At 37.2% G+C, this 16,351-nt stretch overlaps 1 long non-coding RNA gene and 1 pseudogene across 1 annotated transcript in view; both read right to left on the reverse strand.

The window, feature by feature from the left end:
- Window positions 1–16,351, reverse strand: part of LOC120770308 — a 383,384-nt gene that overhangs the window by 345,968 nt on the left and 21,065 nt on the right. The gene's annotated exons all lie outside the window — the stretch shown is intronic.
- Window positions 4,004–4,206, reverse strand: LOC120773161 (annotated as a pseudogene).

Consider the following 16,351-nt stretch of genomic DNA (forward strand, 5'->3'; position numbering starts at 1 on the left):
TTCACTTCCTATATCTTTATTTTACATGCCTTGTCCGAGTGTATATGCCATTAATAGAACGGCAGTACTTTATGTGCAACTGAGTTACAATATTTGCTTACAGAGATAGAAAATTGCTGAAGAAAGATGCCAATGATATTATCATCAAAAATAATGCAGAATGCAGGAGTTATTAATATCATAAAGGCTTGGACTGAAAGCTTTTGAGATTTAAAATAGCAAATTTTTTTTAAATATACTGTTAAACACAAGTATAATGATCTTAATTCATTAAATAATAACATTAGTAATAACTATTACAGTATATATAAACCGTTAGAGTTTTGCATTTCGCAGATTTTGAATGTTTTCAACTTTTTAAAATAAGAAAATCTCTTTAAGTTCAACAAGTAAAGAAAGTAAAAAAATGCAGCAAAAGTTTACACGCTATTTCATATATCTATATCTATATAATGCCATGGCAACAGATATTAATACAAGTATAATATGTATATATTTATGTATATATATAAGCTTCCAGGGACATTTAAATTTTTTTCAGACTTTGTTGGTAATAACCTTCACGGTAAATCTGTTTCATACTCGTGTATTGATGGCCATCGCGTCAATATTTAGTAAGGCGATTGCGTAAATGGCATTTCGCGTTAAACAACGTAGCGGTGGAGAAGGGAGGCGGCAAAATGGTATTTAAAAACTCCAATTCGGGCAAAAACTCCTGCAAATTGTGTCAGAAGTGTACAAGATGTAGGGATAAAATGGGTTTTTTCTACGGCTTTTAATAAGATGTCTTGTAAATTTACTATCAATTTCCTCAAAAACCGTATTGTGAGAATTGTGGAAATTCAGAATTAGCGTGGCTTCTAGTTCCTAAGTTTTATATACTTAATATCGAAGGTATTTTGTAAAAATTCACTTTTGTTCGAACCACCTCATGAAATTTGTAGGTAGGTAGATAAAGGGGGGCGGCAAAACATCATTGGCCCCGGGCGCCCGAAGTTGTAGCTACGCCACTGCGTCGCTTGCTTTTTTATTCAGGCTATTCAAAAGAAAAATTATTGAAAATTATTCACTGAAAATTTTACGTGTGTTTCACACAAATTGATCAATTGCGAAGAGGTCGCCCTTATATCGGTCAGCGTTCTTTTTACCACCAACATATGGCAGCCCAAGGCAAGTGAAGGTAAGAAGTATTCCCAGGATGTGCGGAATTATGGATCGCGGTCAATCAGCAAGCGAACGTCACCATGACACAGCACGACTTTTCTAACAGCAGTTACGATGTTTGATTGGCTTTATCTTGAAGCAACCTATGGTATATGTTCATATATGGTGCTGTTAGATGCTGGATGTACTCTGTTGAGTTGCGAAAAGAGGTTTGCCGCACGCACACATTCTTCTTTGGATGGTGGATGGTGGGTACACCAGATCAAATTGATGAAATTATTTCTGCGAAAATTCACATTCAAAACAAATATCAATGTTGAGTAGTGCTGTTTAGTTTATCGATAAAATACGTTTGTAATTACGTCACTAAAGGAAGCATCATGGCTGTTGTAGGATATTTACTTTAGCAATTTATGAACGTTTTTCGACTGTTGTGCGTCTCGCAGTTGATTTGGAGAATGGCCAAAGAGTGTATTTCCACCCAAGGAAATCCAGTACAGCCAGTGGAAACACCGCCAGCAACAAAATTAACATTGACGAGTTTTTTCTCAAATTTCGTCAGTGATCCGTTTGCGAGAACATTGCTCTATTCGGAAATACTTTTATATTATACATGGAATGCATCGTCGAAGAAATAGTTGCGCAGAAAGCAAGGCCAACCAGTAGATTGACATTCAGATGTGTTCTCTCAACTAATGCATTAGGACCAATTTACACAATCCACCCGAAAAAACGACGATTGTTTCTATTTTCAGTTTCTATTGATTAATGTACGCGGTTCAACTTTATTTGAGTCATTGCTTACTGTGAATGGTACAGTGTGTGCTAGGTTTACAATTGCTGGAACACGTTAATCACTGGAATAAAAATTAAGTTCGCACAATTTTCGATGTAAACATTTCGACATATTAGCCTTCAAATCCGCGTCAATTATGGGATACGAACAAAAATGACATTGCCGAAGACATTTTACATCACCTTCGCCAAAAATTGGAAATTGTACAATTTCGGTTGATACTTCCGGTGGTTCGATATCAATTCCATCTTCCCTTTATCAATTCACGAAAGATGAACTCATCACAAATGTTCGGACATTGGCCAAATTATCGTAACTACGATTCCTTAAGTGCACGCGCAATGTTGGCAAAGTCATATTCCGGGAGACTTGCGCTCATACAAATCGATCGATCGTCTTGACAATGAAGACGACGCCGTGAATTATTCAGTGGAATTTCTAAATTCTTTGGACAGACTTGGTATGCCACCGCATCATTTGCGTCTCAAAGTTAGATCTGCCGTTATTATGTTTCGCAATCTGCGCTATTGAATACAAGGGGGCAGAATGCTTGATTCTAAGAATTCCTTTGAGTTCTAACGAGTTGCCTTTTCAGTTCAAACGTATTCCGTTTCCATCGAAAATTGCATTTGAGATGACAATCAACAGGACACAAAGATAGTCGCATAGTGTGTGGCATAAATTTGTGTTTCACACGGTCAGATATACCTGGCGTGCTCACGAGTTGGAAACCATCTTTTCGGTACACCGGAACATAAACCAAAAAATGTTGTTTATCAAGCTGCGTTACATTGAAAAAAAAGGTGCGTGGAGTCCCTACGCGCGGAAGAAGTTATACTTCTTAGTGATATTCAGAAACGCATATCATTTTGTATGAAAGAAAATTAGAACATTTAAATTCATTATGCACATTTTATAAAGCAAAGTCTAAATCAAGGAATTTTGACTCGGAAAGTAGTTCTGTCTCTTCTTTGCGGAAGGGAAAGCGCAGCGTAACCATCTCTCTTTTGTACTCTTCGAATTGGGTTGTCATATTCTAGTTTGTATAGCTTATATCATGACGTTTAGTCAATTTCTTGTATTAATTATTGGCGTTGCATTTGTATTGCGCACAAAACTGGGCCAAAGTAAAATTAATTTCCTTTTTATTTTTCTTTGCACTTTTTCAATAAATTTAAATATGTTTCTTAATAAATTTAAATAAGTTTTTAATAAATTTAAATAAATTTAAGTAAATTTACATGTATTTTCATTTATATTTAATTATCAATAAATTTTTTTTTAATTATTTCCCTAGTTGTCCATTTTATTTTCTCATGCATTTCAGTCGATTTTTGTATAGAAATTTGACCGGCGTAGAAGCAAAATGCGAAACAATCATACATATATTATGTCGTTTGCACATTTGTCTGTATGTTTGCGAAAGCAAATGTTCTTTAAAAGCATATTTCTATACTTAAACAAAATTATTTGAACCATCGTATATTTCTTACATGCATAACCAAACCATACTTAAGACAACGCCACGAAAGTGTAAATAGTGGTGTTGGTGGTAAGCACATTAAAAGTCACAATGTGAACGCAGGTTCGAATCTCGACGGACTTAGTCATTAATTTTTGCATTTTAACATCGTAGTACTATACTAATAAATATTTTTCTTACTAATAGAAATTAAATTTATCACAGCAATATACCTAATATACATATACATAATATTGCTGTGATAAAGTTAAATTCTATTAGTACGTAAGATATTTATTAGTATAGTATACGATGTTAAAAGGCATACATCTTTCTATCCTATCTTGCGTATCTGCACATGCTCATATGAATGTATGTATACGCATGTGCGCGTTCAGAAATTCAAAGAATTCGCACAAAAAAAAAGAGAGACGAAAGAAATAAAGTCACATAAAATAGTTGAGAATTCGCAAAACTTAAAGACAAACGAAAGAAAAATAATGCGCAATCATACATAAGCGTACTGTACTTATTAAACGCATTATTTTTGCGAAAAACCTTGGAATTTATTCATTAAAATCACCACTCAGAAGACGTTTTATCCGTTGTAAGCGAGCGATTTTCGAAGAAACATCATTTCTAATATGCCACAACACAATATTAGAAATGAAGTTCATAAACCTCACGCTGTCAGATAAAACGATATACCTCGTCATCGCGGGTCGATTTCCAAAAAATTTAAATGAAGACTAACTACAGAAATGATCCTGTAAAGTATAGCCTTAATTTTTCAACGGCTAACGCAGGTATTTTAACAACCAAATATGCAAAATAGTTGAGAATTCTGCAGAAAATGAAAGACAAACGAAAGAAAAGGAAGCATAACTTCAATAATGCACAAGCATACAAACATATGTACATATGCGCAGCAGCAGCAAGGAAAGGGGTAAGAATCGGCGATCCATTGTATATTTCTTTTATGCACAACCAAACCATAATTAGGACAACGCAATACAAGTGTCAATGGTGGCGTTGGTGGTAAGCGCTTGAAAAGTAACGACGAGCAGTAGGTTCGAATCCCAACAGAATTTATTTTTAATTGAATATGTCACCAACCAAAAATTGAAACATTGTTCTACAAAAACAACAACAGCATAAGCATGGCAACATTGTGTTGTTGGTAGAAAAGCCGAGCTGTGCCGAAAGAAACGAACAAACGATCGCCGATTGTCACCGCTTCGCTTGCTGCTCGAACATCTTCGCAGACAAGGTTGCGTAGATTCATATTGAGCAAGGTTGCGCAACCTGAATCTATCGCAACCTTTTCCGAACTCGTATAAGAAGTATAACTTCAAAAATATTTATTTGTATAGTATACGATGTTAAAAGGCATACATCTTCTATCGTATCTTGTGTATCTGCTCATGCTCATATGAGTGTATGTATACGCATGTGCGCGTTCAGAAATCTTTCATCACTTATCAATATATGCACTTATTACATGTGCGTGCATTGACTTGTTCATACATTCATATATACTTTTATGTACATATATTTGCATACATTGCCGAATAATGCACAAGCATACAAACATACATACATATGCGTACACATAGACGAAGCTGCTACAGCGGAAAGGGGTGACAATAGGCGGCCATTACTTTACTTGTGGGGGGAGCCTGCTTTAAGAGGCTCAAAAAAATCGATTTTTCTTTATTGCTTAAATCTGTTCCTAATATATCTAAGAATATGTCCGTCAATTTTAGAAAGACAATTCGGATTATTTTCGAAGATACAGCACTAAAAGCAGTCGGGCGCCGAGCAGGTATACGAACGTTCGGGCAGCTGCAGCCGCTCTATAGAGTTCTAAGCTGCGGCATCAACAGTCTGTGTTGTTTAGTTTTGCTCAGTTTTACTCAGTTTTGTTTCGAGTCTTGTCGAGTAAACACAGCTACGAGATCATGACAGGTTATCCTAAAGGTGAAAAATCTACCAGTCAGCGTAGTTCGAAGCCACCAAAACGCAGATTCCATGGGAATCAATTCCTAAGTAAACCAGATGATGAAGAATGTGGTACAAGCAGTAGTGCAAGGAAACTATCTAAAGCGAGTACCGATGACGTGATTGTGCATCCAGGTCACTGTTACAGAATAATTGATTTTCTGACAGTGTTTCTGGCAATTTCGGACTTGACATTGTGCAAAACATGTAAGCGAACCATCACGTTTGCAGAGAGCGGTAATCGAGTGCTGGGATTCAAAATTGTGTTGACATGTTTGTGCGGTCGGCGGGAAATCAATTCAGGGCCGTTAATACACACCGGTTTTGAAATAAATAGACGTATTGTGTTTGTGATGAGACTTCTTGGTGTTGGACGAGAAGGTGTCAATGTATTTTGTGCACTGATGGATATCAGCAACGGTTTGGCGAAATCAACATATGACAAAATAGTGGAGCATTTATACGCAATGTCTATTATTATTTATTTAACAATGTCTGTGAAAAAGGCATCAAAGAAGAGCAGGAACAAAATGTGGAAAACGGACGAGTAGAAGATCATTTGAAAGTTTCCGGTGATGGGTCCTGGAAAAAACGTGGCTTTAGTTCCTTGTTTGGTGTAACAATGCTGATCGGCTATTACTCTGGAAAAGTAGTCGATCTCATTGTTAAAAGTGCGTATTGTCATTTGTGTGCTCAAAAAAAAAAGCCAATTGGACGATGAAGAATTTGAGGAATGGTATCAAGATCACCAGGACTTATGCTCCTCAAACCAGACCGGATCAGCAGGAAAAATGGAGGTGAACTCAATCGTCGAGATGTTTTCCAGATCTGTGGAAAAATTCGGCGTGATGTACTGGAATTATATCGGCGACGGCGATTCAAAGACGTTTTCTGGAATTCTCCAAGTGAATCCATATGGGGACAATTTTCCCGTTAGTAAAAATGAATGCGTGGGACACGTGCAGAAGCGCATGGGTACTCGTCTCCGAAATAAAAGGAAGGAAGCGAAACTCGGAGGTAAAAAGCGGTTGACGGAAAGCATCATCAAAAAGTTGACGATTTATTACGGTTTGGCAATAAGAAGACATATTAATTCTGTCGAAGATATGAAAAAAGCAGTAATGGCAACTCTGGATCATTATTGTTCGACCGATAAATCTCCTCGCCACGAGAATTGTCCGATAGGCGCCGACAGCTGGTGTGAATGGCGAAAAGCTGAAGCCACGAATTCTCTTGCTTCTTTTAAGCAGATTGATTGATATATCGAAAAACATATTCGTCCAATCTATGTGGAGCTCTCAAACGACGATCTTTTGACGCGATGCTTAGGTGGGCACACACAGAATGCAAACGAATCATTCAACTCCACTGTCTGGCGCATGTGCGCAAAACATCTGCATTCTGGCCAAAAAATCGTTGAAATTGCTGCTTACTTGGCTGCAGGATCTTTGCTGAGAACGTTGACAAACAGCGCGTCAATCGGAAAAACTGTCGTTCGTCTTTCGACAGCAAAGAGTCTCGAACAGCTCGTAGACTCTATCAACTTCAACAAAATGAGTATTTTGAGGAAGAAGAAGGTCTACTTTATGGTCCAGGAATAGCTGATTAGAATATTATTGCTGTAAGTAATCAAAAATTACTATTTTTTCCGACCGTAAACTTTAAAGCGCGTTTTCTCGAGTTTTCATTTTTGGGATTTTCCAAAATTGGCGGGCAAAATTACAAAAAAAGTATTCAACCAATCGTATAAAACCAAAGCTTATTACAGTCAGTATCTTATTACCTCCTCTGTGAACCTAAAAAGTTCTTGAAAACAAAATTCTAACTATTTTTTTACTAAATTGAAGTTAGGTTTTTTGGTGAAAAATGCAACTTTTTTTTTCAAATCTAAAAAAACTTTGATTTTCGTGTTTTTTTCAGGTTTTTTTAGGTTCACATAGAAGAAGGACTAATGAATATTAATTATCCATTCGATTTTTTTGTTTCAGACAAAAATTGCGACCTACATTTTGCCCGCCAATTGGACACTTCAATTGCGCGGTGGTGCACAAAAGTAGATTAAAGTGGGCTGTATTTCGATATTTTTAATTTAAAAAAATGTTTTTTGTAAGTTTAAATATGTAATAAAATTATGTAAAAATTTCATTACATTTGCTTGTTTTTTTCTATCCTAAAAAAAATCACGAAAAACTGCCTTTTTTAGGCCTCCTAAAGCAGGCTCCCCCCTTAAGGTAACTTTATGTGTATGCAATACTTTATACGTTCATCAAACAAGAAGGAAAAGGCAAAGTTTAGATCAAACGGAACATTTCTCTCGCAATTTGCAAATATCAAACACTAAGACATACATGTGTACTTTCCGGTTTCGAAAAAACTTGAACAAACTTACTTCGTTTTCTTACTATACTAAAGCTTGATCCATTTTGAGGTTCCCTACTTTTTAAAGAAAATACAGAAACTTCAAATTTAATAAATGTTTATTATCGTTCGGATGAACATTATTTAGCATTTATTTTTTGAAAATTATCTCTTTCAAGGGTTGGCCGCGGCTGTGCCTCAGATGATCCATCCATTGAGTCCAATATTCAGTGACTCGTTCTAACATTTCGACTGGTAACTGACGAATGACACGCGTGCTGTTTTGCTCCAAGGCCTGAATCGAAGCCCACAGGGAAAATTCTAACGGCGAGATATCACACGATATTAATGGCAAATGAATCGGTCCAAAATGTGAAATTATCTGTTCACCGAAGTGTTCTCTCAATTATTTCATCGATTTCAAGCTTTCATTCAGACATCAAATAGTCAGTTATTATATCACTTGAAACTCTTCAGGTTCCCCTTCGTCGCAAAAGCGGAAATTTTGCTTATTTACGAAATAGGTCTCATCGCTGAAGAAAATTGGCTCGCAAACGTCGGATGTTTTTGTAACTTTACAAGAGCCCATAGAGCGAATTGATGCCGCTTGGGAAGGTTGAGCGGCTAAGATATCGATAAAATGTTGCAAGTCTACATCAGTCCGATTTTCTGTGTTTTCATTATAAAGTTGAACGATTTGGAAACGTTGCTCAGCCGTAAGTCTTTCCGCGATCAGATGCCAAGCAATACTAAACAAAAATGGTATGACAGCTTGACACGACTCACGCATGATCTGCCAAAACAGGCTATTGAAAAAAGTGCCTATACTTGGATCACTCGTTAATAGATCCAATTACGCGTTGCTGTATCTAAGATACACATTAAATATTATTTTAATAAATAGTGAAAATATTATTCGAATTCAGGCTATGGTAAGCAAGTAACACCCAGAAGAAAACATCGGGTATTGGGTAGTCGAAAAATTCTCTTCGTATTATGTCAATAAATATAGTTGTGTCATACCATGTAGTGATGGAAAGGTGAGATTCTAAGCTTCAATTAACTAAAAAATTCAATTCGAGGAAGTTGAAAAAAAGTTACAGCTATTCAAAAATTAGTGAAAATAATGAAAAAATTTGCTATATTTTGAAATTTTTGTAAAAAAAGGGAAGAATGCTACGGAAGTCACCAAAGAAATTTGTGAAGTTTACGGAGACGATGCTATATCAGTTCGTGTAGCACTACATTGGTTTGCTCGCTTCCGTTCTGAAAACTTCAAAATTTTGATTTATACTGATGGAATAAGATCTTTAGAAGAAAAATGGCAAAACATGGTCGACCAAAATGATCCATCTTTGTTTATTTTTTTTTATAAATATGTATATACGAAAAAACTTTTTTGACTACCCAATATATAGTAATATACTAGGACGACAACAGTATAGTTGCAGTTTAAAATAAATACATATATGAAATGCTATAAGAAATGCATCTGTGAAAGGTATTATAGCTTTAGTATAGCCTAAGTTAACGTTTGTTCTTGGCTTATTTATTTACTTTAAACATAAAATACATATAAACTTTCAAGTCTCTTCAGTTGGATCTAACTGGACACAGTGTGCAAGATTATCTCCGCTTTGTGCTCTTGGAGTTTATCTGTACAATTAACGTGTAACGTAACTTTTATCTATAGAGATCTTCATTATTGAATTGAAATGAGATAAATCTAATATTAACTCAACTTAAGAGCAAAAATTTTAATTTATTAGGCATATGGGCAAAAATTCAACCATAGGATTGAGAATTACATTAGGCATACGGAATGTGGACCAAAGTCTGGACCAATTTTACACATTTTTCCACTAAATATTCAATACTACAGGGTCCGGCACTCGTGTAACCAACTTCAGACCATTCGCGCAGCTGACGCACTGAAATCAGCTGTTTATAAATTTGCTGAATTACGGTTCGGAGTATTGTTCATAAGTGTACAAAAGCGTTTTGACAAAAGTGCCCGCAAAAAAAGTGATCAGCGATGGAATTCAAACGTAATAGTGTGATTGCTTTATATTTAGCTGGAAAATCACAGCCAGCAATTGTTCGTGAGCTCAAACACCTTAATGTGAATAAAGTTTTTGTTTATCGCACCATCACTCGTTACACTGACACTGGTCGCATCGCAAAACGCCATGGTGGTGGTCATCAAAAGACTGCAACGTCACGTGAGATGGTTCGGAAAGTGAAAAAGCGGCTTGAGTGAAATCCACGACGAAGTGCCAATCAAATGGCTAAAGAACTGAAAATATCCGACCGCAGCATCCAACGCATATTGAAAAATGAGCTCAAGGTCAAGCCTTACAAGTTCCAAAAGGCCCATGATCTCACACCGAAGCAGCAACAAGTAAGACTTGAGAACATTGTGTTTTCCGACGAAAAAATTTTTCCAATTGAACAATTCGTAAACTCTCAAAACGATAGGGTTTACTTGACCGACCGTTCATATGAGAATCTAAGTCATCGGTTGGCCACCAGGAGGCAGCACCCGCCACAAATAATGGTTTGGGCCGCTGTCACCGCAGATGGGCGCCCTCCAATTGTTTTCATCGAGCCTGGCGTCAAAGTAAATGAGACATATTATCGGGAAAAAGTTCTGGAGGCTGCTTTGAAGCCGTGAGCAAACAAACATTTCGGTCGCAAGCCGTGGACGTTTCAACAAGACACAGCACCGCCTCACAAAACGGGAGTAAACCAAGAATGGCTGAAAAACAACGTTCCGAACTTCATTATGACCACACAATGGCTATCGAATTCACCCGATGCGAATCCAATGGAATATTCTCTCTGGACCATTTTGGAGAGCAAGGTCCGAAGTCAAACTACACCAGTCTCGAGATGCTGAAGAAAGCCATTATCCGTGAGTGGGCCGAAATACCGGCAAGTCATATACGGGCTGCTTGCGATTCGTTTTTTGACCGTCTGAAGGCCATAGTTAAAGCAAAAGGTGGTCAGATCGAGAAAAAGTGAATTGGTCCTAAATTTATCATTATTTTCATACATTTTGTACTTTAAAATAAATAAAAAACAAAACCAAAAAATACACTTCGAGTGCCGTACCCTGTAAACTAGAGATGTTCTAAGACGATTTCTGAACTTCATAAAGATTTTTGACACAAGGGCACAAATTATTATTAGACAAACATTTTTCGTGAATTTCAATACTAGACTGCACAGATTATTTATTTATTTATTTATTTATAATAATTCATATAACAAAAAGAGTTTTATTATATAAATACATAAACGCAGCACTGGCTACGAGGCCTTCAGCTGTCTTGTAATTATAACTAGGTGAAAAATTCTAATTGCTAAGGGTTAGTAAAGATGTAATTTGCTTAAATATATTTTAACAAATCGTTGGTTTTTAAAAATCTATATACAATCATCACGTTTTTTTCTAAAGGTTCACTTAGTAGTTTTATGAGATCAATGTTGCCAGAGTTGTGGGCTGTTGGGTGAAGCATCGGACAGAGTGTGAGTAAGTGTTTGATAGTAGCGGTGTCCTCGCAAAGGGGGCAAATGGATGGGCTTTTACCCGATAGTAAGTGGGCGTGTGTTATGATAGTGTGTCCAATCCTTAATCGAGTATATGTCTTCATTGCGCTAGTTGGAACTGCTGACGAGTAGATTATACGATTTCTGGCTGGGTTTATGACCGCGTAGTGATGTTTAAATGTTTTCCATTCGCTTGCGTTTTTTTGATGCCTTTTGTGCTTAATAAGGTTAAGAATGTCTTGCTTGGATGAGACGTAGTATTTTAAGGCAGGAGTCCTGGCTACATTTTTCGCAGCGAGGTCTGCAAAGTGGTTGCCTGTAATACCCGCATGGCCAGGGATCCACATTACTTGGATTTTCTGAGAGGTACCAATGACCGCGTCTCTGATAACTTCTATTATGGGATTGCGATTGGAAGGAGACGTTACACGATTTGCTGTCTGTAAAGATGAGGAACTTTCCTTTAGTCTTTTTTGCGTAATTAACTGCATGAAGGATAGCAGATCCTTCAGCAGTAAATACAGAGGCCGTTGAGGGAAGAAGCCAATTGCAAATAATTTCTCCTGTGGCAGTGACAACTGCTAACGAAGTGGAATCGGTGGACTTGGAGCCATCCGTAAACAATAACTTCCAGCCATTGTTTGTGTAATTAGATTCCAGTTCAGCAAAGGTTTGTTGAAAGACTTCGTTTGGTGTGTTTTGCTTGGACAAAAACATAAGCTTATTCTGTAGTATTTTATCATTGATCAGACAGGGAGGATGTCGAGTGGTGAATTTGCGTGTTGCGTTACGTGAAACATTATTTTCTGCAGCGAAACTTAAGCATCTCGAAATAGCCGATTGTATTCTTGGAATTTTTCTTTTTTCGTGGCATGCGTGATAGTTGTATTAAGTAATGGGTTGGTGTTCTCAGCCGTTTTCGCAAGAATTTGAAGCGAAGAATCTATAATTTTATTTTGAATAGTTGGTAAACCAGATTCAGCCATTATCGTTTTTATTGGCGAGGTTGGAAAGGCCCGGAGACTTCGCCGTATTGCGCAATGGTAAGGTGCATTTAAAAGGTTGATACTGCTTTTGGAGCAATTGCCATAGATGGGGAGCCCATAAATCTATTCTTGAAGTTAGCAAAGCTCTGACAACATTGACTAGTGTGTTCGGATGAATAAATGAATGCTTAGACGAGAGATATTTAACAATATTTAATCGTAACATTAACGAGTTTTTGACATATTTACAGTGAGCATTAAAATTATAATTAGAGTCAAAAATTAATCCTAGTATTTTCAGCTGTGTTTTACATTCGATGTTAGTTTGGTTGTGGGTTAGTGAAATACCCGCTGCATTTTTGCTTCCTACATACATGAAGGATACGTGTTTTGTCTAAGGAAAGTGAAGCACCAGACTCCAGTGACCAAGTCTCAATTCTGGCGAGTATAGTAGTAAATAAGGATTGAGCTAAATTACGTCAGAGACTTTTGTGTAGATTAAGACATCGTCAGCATAGATCTGATTGCTCAACTCCTTTGTAATTTTTTATCATCCTACTAATATCATCGAAAGCAATGATAAAAAGGAGGGCTGAAAGAGGTGAGCCTTGCGGCGTACCATTAGAAAGCGGGAGTGTTGAAGAAAGAAAACCATTTACGTTGACTTTGAGTTTTCTGTTTGTGAGAAAGTTAGTAATAAAACGTATCATATTCTGGCCTATTTTCCATTTTCTTAGTTGTCGAATAATAATATGGGCTCCAATTTTGTCGAAAGCTCTGTGAAAGTCCAGAGATAGTACGGACACATGGTTTTTGCTGGACAGAGCGTTAGTAATGAAGTAGTCTAGTTGGATTAAAGCATCTAACGTGCCTTGACCTTTTTTGTAGGCGACTTGATTCGGTGATATGAACTTGTTTCGCTGAGCATGCCACATCAAGCGGTTAGCTACGATTTTTTCCAAAATTTTGCCCATACATGGAAGGAGGGAAATCGGCCTTATAGTTAGCAAGTTCATTGGAGGATTTGTGTGGTTTAAGTATTGGTATGACACAGGACGTTTTCCAAAATTGTGGGTAGACACCAGTATTGAAAATTTTGTTATAAAGCTTTACCAATCGGAGCTTGAGGCTTTTTGGCATATGTCTGATAATTGGATAAGAAATTTTATCTTGCCCCGGGGACTTACCCTTAACGGTAGATGCAACGAACTCGAATTCAGACAGTGAAATGCTAGCTTCTATTTGTTTAGCAGAAAAAGAAAGAGGGGAGACAGAGTAGGAAGTGTCGGACAGTGTGGTGGTTTTAGAGGTTTGAAACTGTGTGCTGAATGAAATATCTGAGCTTGTTTCAGAATAGTGGTTTGCAAATAACTCGGAAATATCGGATGGATTGGTTACCAAACCTTTACGCATTGAATGGTTAGGTTTCTAGGCACTCCAGAAAGTTTTTTTAAAGCGTTCCATATTAACTTAGGACTAGACGAAGGATTTATTTTGCTTGTGAAATCCTGAAAACATTTACGCTTGGCCTGTTTCGCGGAACGACGGAAAAGAGCATTGGCTTTCCTGAAAGATATTAAGTTGACTAGTGAACGAGCGCGTTTGTATTCATACCAAGCTGTCTGTTTTTTTGCCCGCAATTCAGCGATTTCTTTATTCCACCAAGGAACACTCTTTGAACTTGCTGTTGGCTTTGTATGAGGAATGCTAACATTCGCTGCTGAACGGATAATTTTTGTTAACCTCGCACTTTCTTGGTTAGGGTTGTCAGATATTGGGGTATTATTGCCATTTATCTCGCAATGTGTCTGAAACTTCTCCCAATCAGCGTAATCAGTTTCCTTTTGAATACCTTATTTATTTTGAGGTTTTTAGTTGTTGTACCTAGGTGCAATTTTAGTACAATGGGAAAGTGATCGCTTCCATGCAGGTGATCGAGTATACTCCATTCGCACTCTGTGGCAAGTGTGTCGGTGCACATTGTAAGATCTACATGGGAAAAAGTGGAGTGAGTGGAAAAGTGTGTCGCGGATCCGTTATTCAAACATATTAAGTTAGAGGAAAGTAAAGCGTCTTCAATGCATTAGCCCCTCTTGTTGGCTATTGGAGAGCCCCATAGTGGACTCCATGCATTAAAATCACCAGCGAAAATTAAAGGAGTAGAAGCTTGGTTGATTAATTGCAGGATGTCTGTACTGGTAAAATGTTCATCTGGTGCAATATAGGTGCAGATAATGGTGATTTTTTTAACTAAGATAATTTCGATCGACATAGCCAGCAAGTTGGATTGAATGGCATTAATTTTGTGTGGAATATCTCTTCTTATGAGAATCGCAATACCTCTTTTACCTGTGCTAATATGTGGAAGATTGTGAAACATGCCAATGTACTGCTTAGGAGTGAAAGCAGACAAGTTGAAAGAGATGTGAGTTTCATTTAAGAGTATAATAGCTGGGGAATGATCTTGTATTAATAATTGAAGCTCATTGTAATTATTAGTGTAGCCGTTTAAATTCCATTGCAATAATGGAATCATAAGATTTATGTAGGAAAAAAAGAAAAAGGGAAACAGAAGAGAGCTAGAATATCAACTCGTATGAGCAGTCAGTTGAAGCTGAGTGTCACCAATTGAGTACTAGTTCAAAAGAGAGTAAAAGCTAAGCGTATTTATTCAGAGCCAATTTCTATTTGTTCAGTATGTTGAGTAGAGTATTTATTATCGTTGGAATTGCTTGTTGTTTGAAAGAGATTTTCATGATTAGGTGGATTAGACTGCACGGTAGTGTTGGTAGTAGTGTTGTTGAAGTCAGTATATTTATTAAGCGAGTTTAAGGAGTTGTTTAAGTTAGAATTGAGAGAGGCTGTTGTTGGACTGAAAAGTTTGGGATTTAAGAAAGAGGCTTGTTGGGTACAGTTGTCGCTGATATTTTTAGCTGAATGTGAGACGTTGTTGTAGTCTGAACTGATCGATGCAGGCTTGTTGATGGAAATATGTTTGTTGTTGGCGTTTGATGAGTGATTTTTTCTAGTTAAAGAGTTTGTTGATGAGTTGGGAGCAGAGGTGACCTCTGCGTTTTGTTTTGATGTACTAGGCAAGTCGTTGTCGGCAATTCTATGATTATTTTTAGATTTTGTGAAATTGTTGATGGCTGAAATTTTTGTTGGTGTGTTGGATACAGAGGATAGCTCTTTTGTAGGTTGAAGCACATGTGAAAAGCTAGCAGTGAGGGGAAGGGAGGGAAGTATTTTCTCTATACTCTTTTAAGGGCTTCGTGCATACTGCACTTTTCTAGTGTCTTTATTTTTAAAATTTCTTTGGTTTGCATATACTTTGGACACTTATAGTCCGAAGAGCGATGCTCGCCAGAACAATTCGCACACATGACTCGGATGCAGTCATTATCGTGTGGAGAAGGGAAATTACAAGTTTCACATGTTGGGGAACCCTTACAATGTTTTTGCGTATGACCCAATTTTTGGCATGACCTGCAGCGCATTGGATTAGGCACGTATGGTCGCACAGAGGTCATCCTCCATGCGATGTTTATTTTGTTTGGAAGGGAATAAGTGTTGAATGATATTAGCATAACACCAGTAGGCTTTATAACACCTTCAACTTTGCGAGTGAACTTATAAACCGCGGAGACTTCGTAAGAACTGAGTCCTTCTATTATTTCGCTTTCAGGCACATCGTTTAAAAACGGTGCATAAATGGTGCCTTTGTTACAATTAAGATGTTGATGATAGCTAGCGGTAACAGCGCCAATGTTGAAAAGACATTTCGTTTTTATAAACTTTTCTGCTACTTGCTTATTTTTCACTAGCAGTAATAGGCTGCCGTCGCGTAATTCACTAATTTTGTTTATATCTTTGCTCACGGTAAGTAAGGCGTTGTAAACACGAAAACAAGAAACCTTCGAAAGCGGTGTAGAATTCTCGTCGGATTTAATCACAATATACTTTGGATCTTCACTTTTTATTGGCGGTAAGTCAGGAAAAGCATCTTGCAGTTTTGATACGATTTTTTGTTTT

The sequence above is a fragment of the Bactrocera tryoni genome, chromosome 3 (genome assembly GCF_016617805.1).
Source record: "Bactrocera tryoni isolate S06 chromosome 3, CSIRO_BtryS06_freeze2, whole genome shotgun sequence".
NCBI lineage: Eukaryota > Metazoa > Arthropoda > Insecta > Diptera > Tephritidae > Bactrocera > Bactrocera tryoni.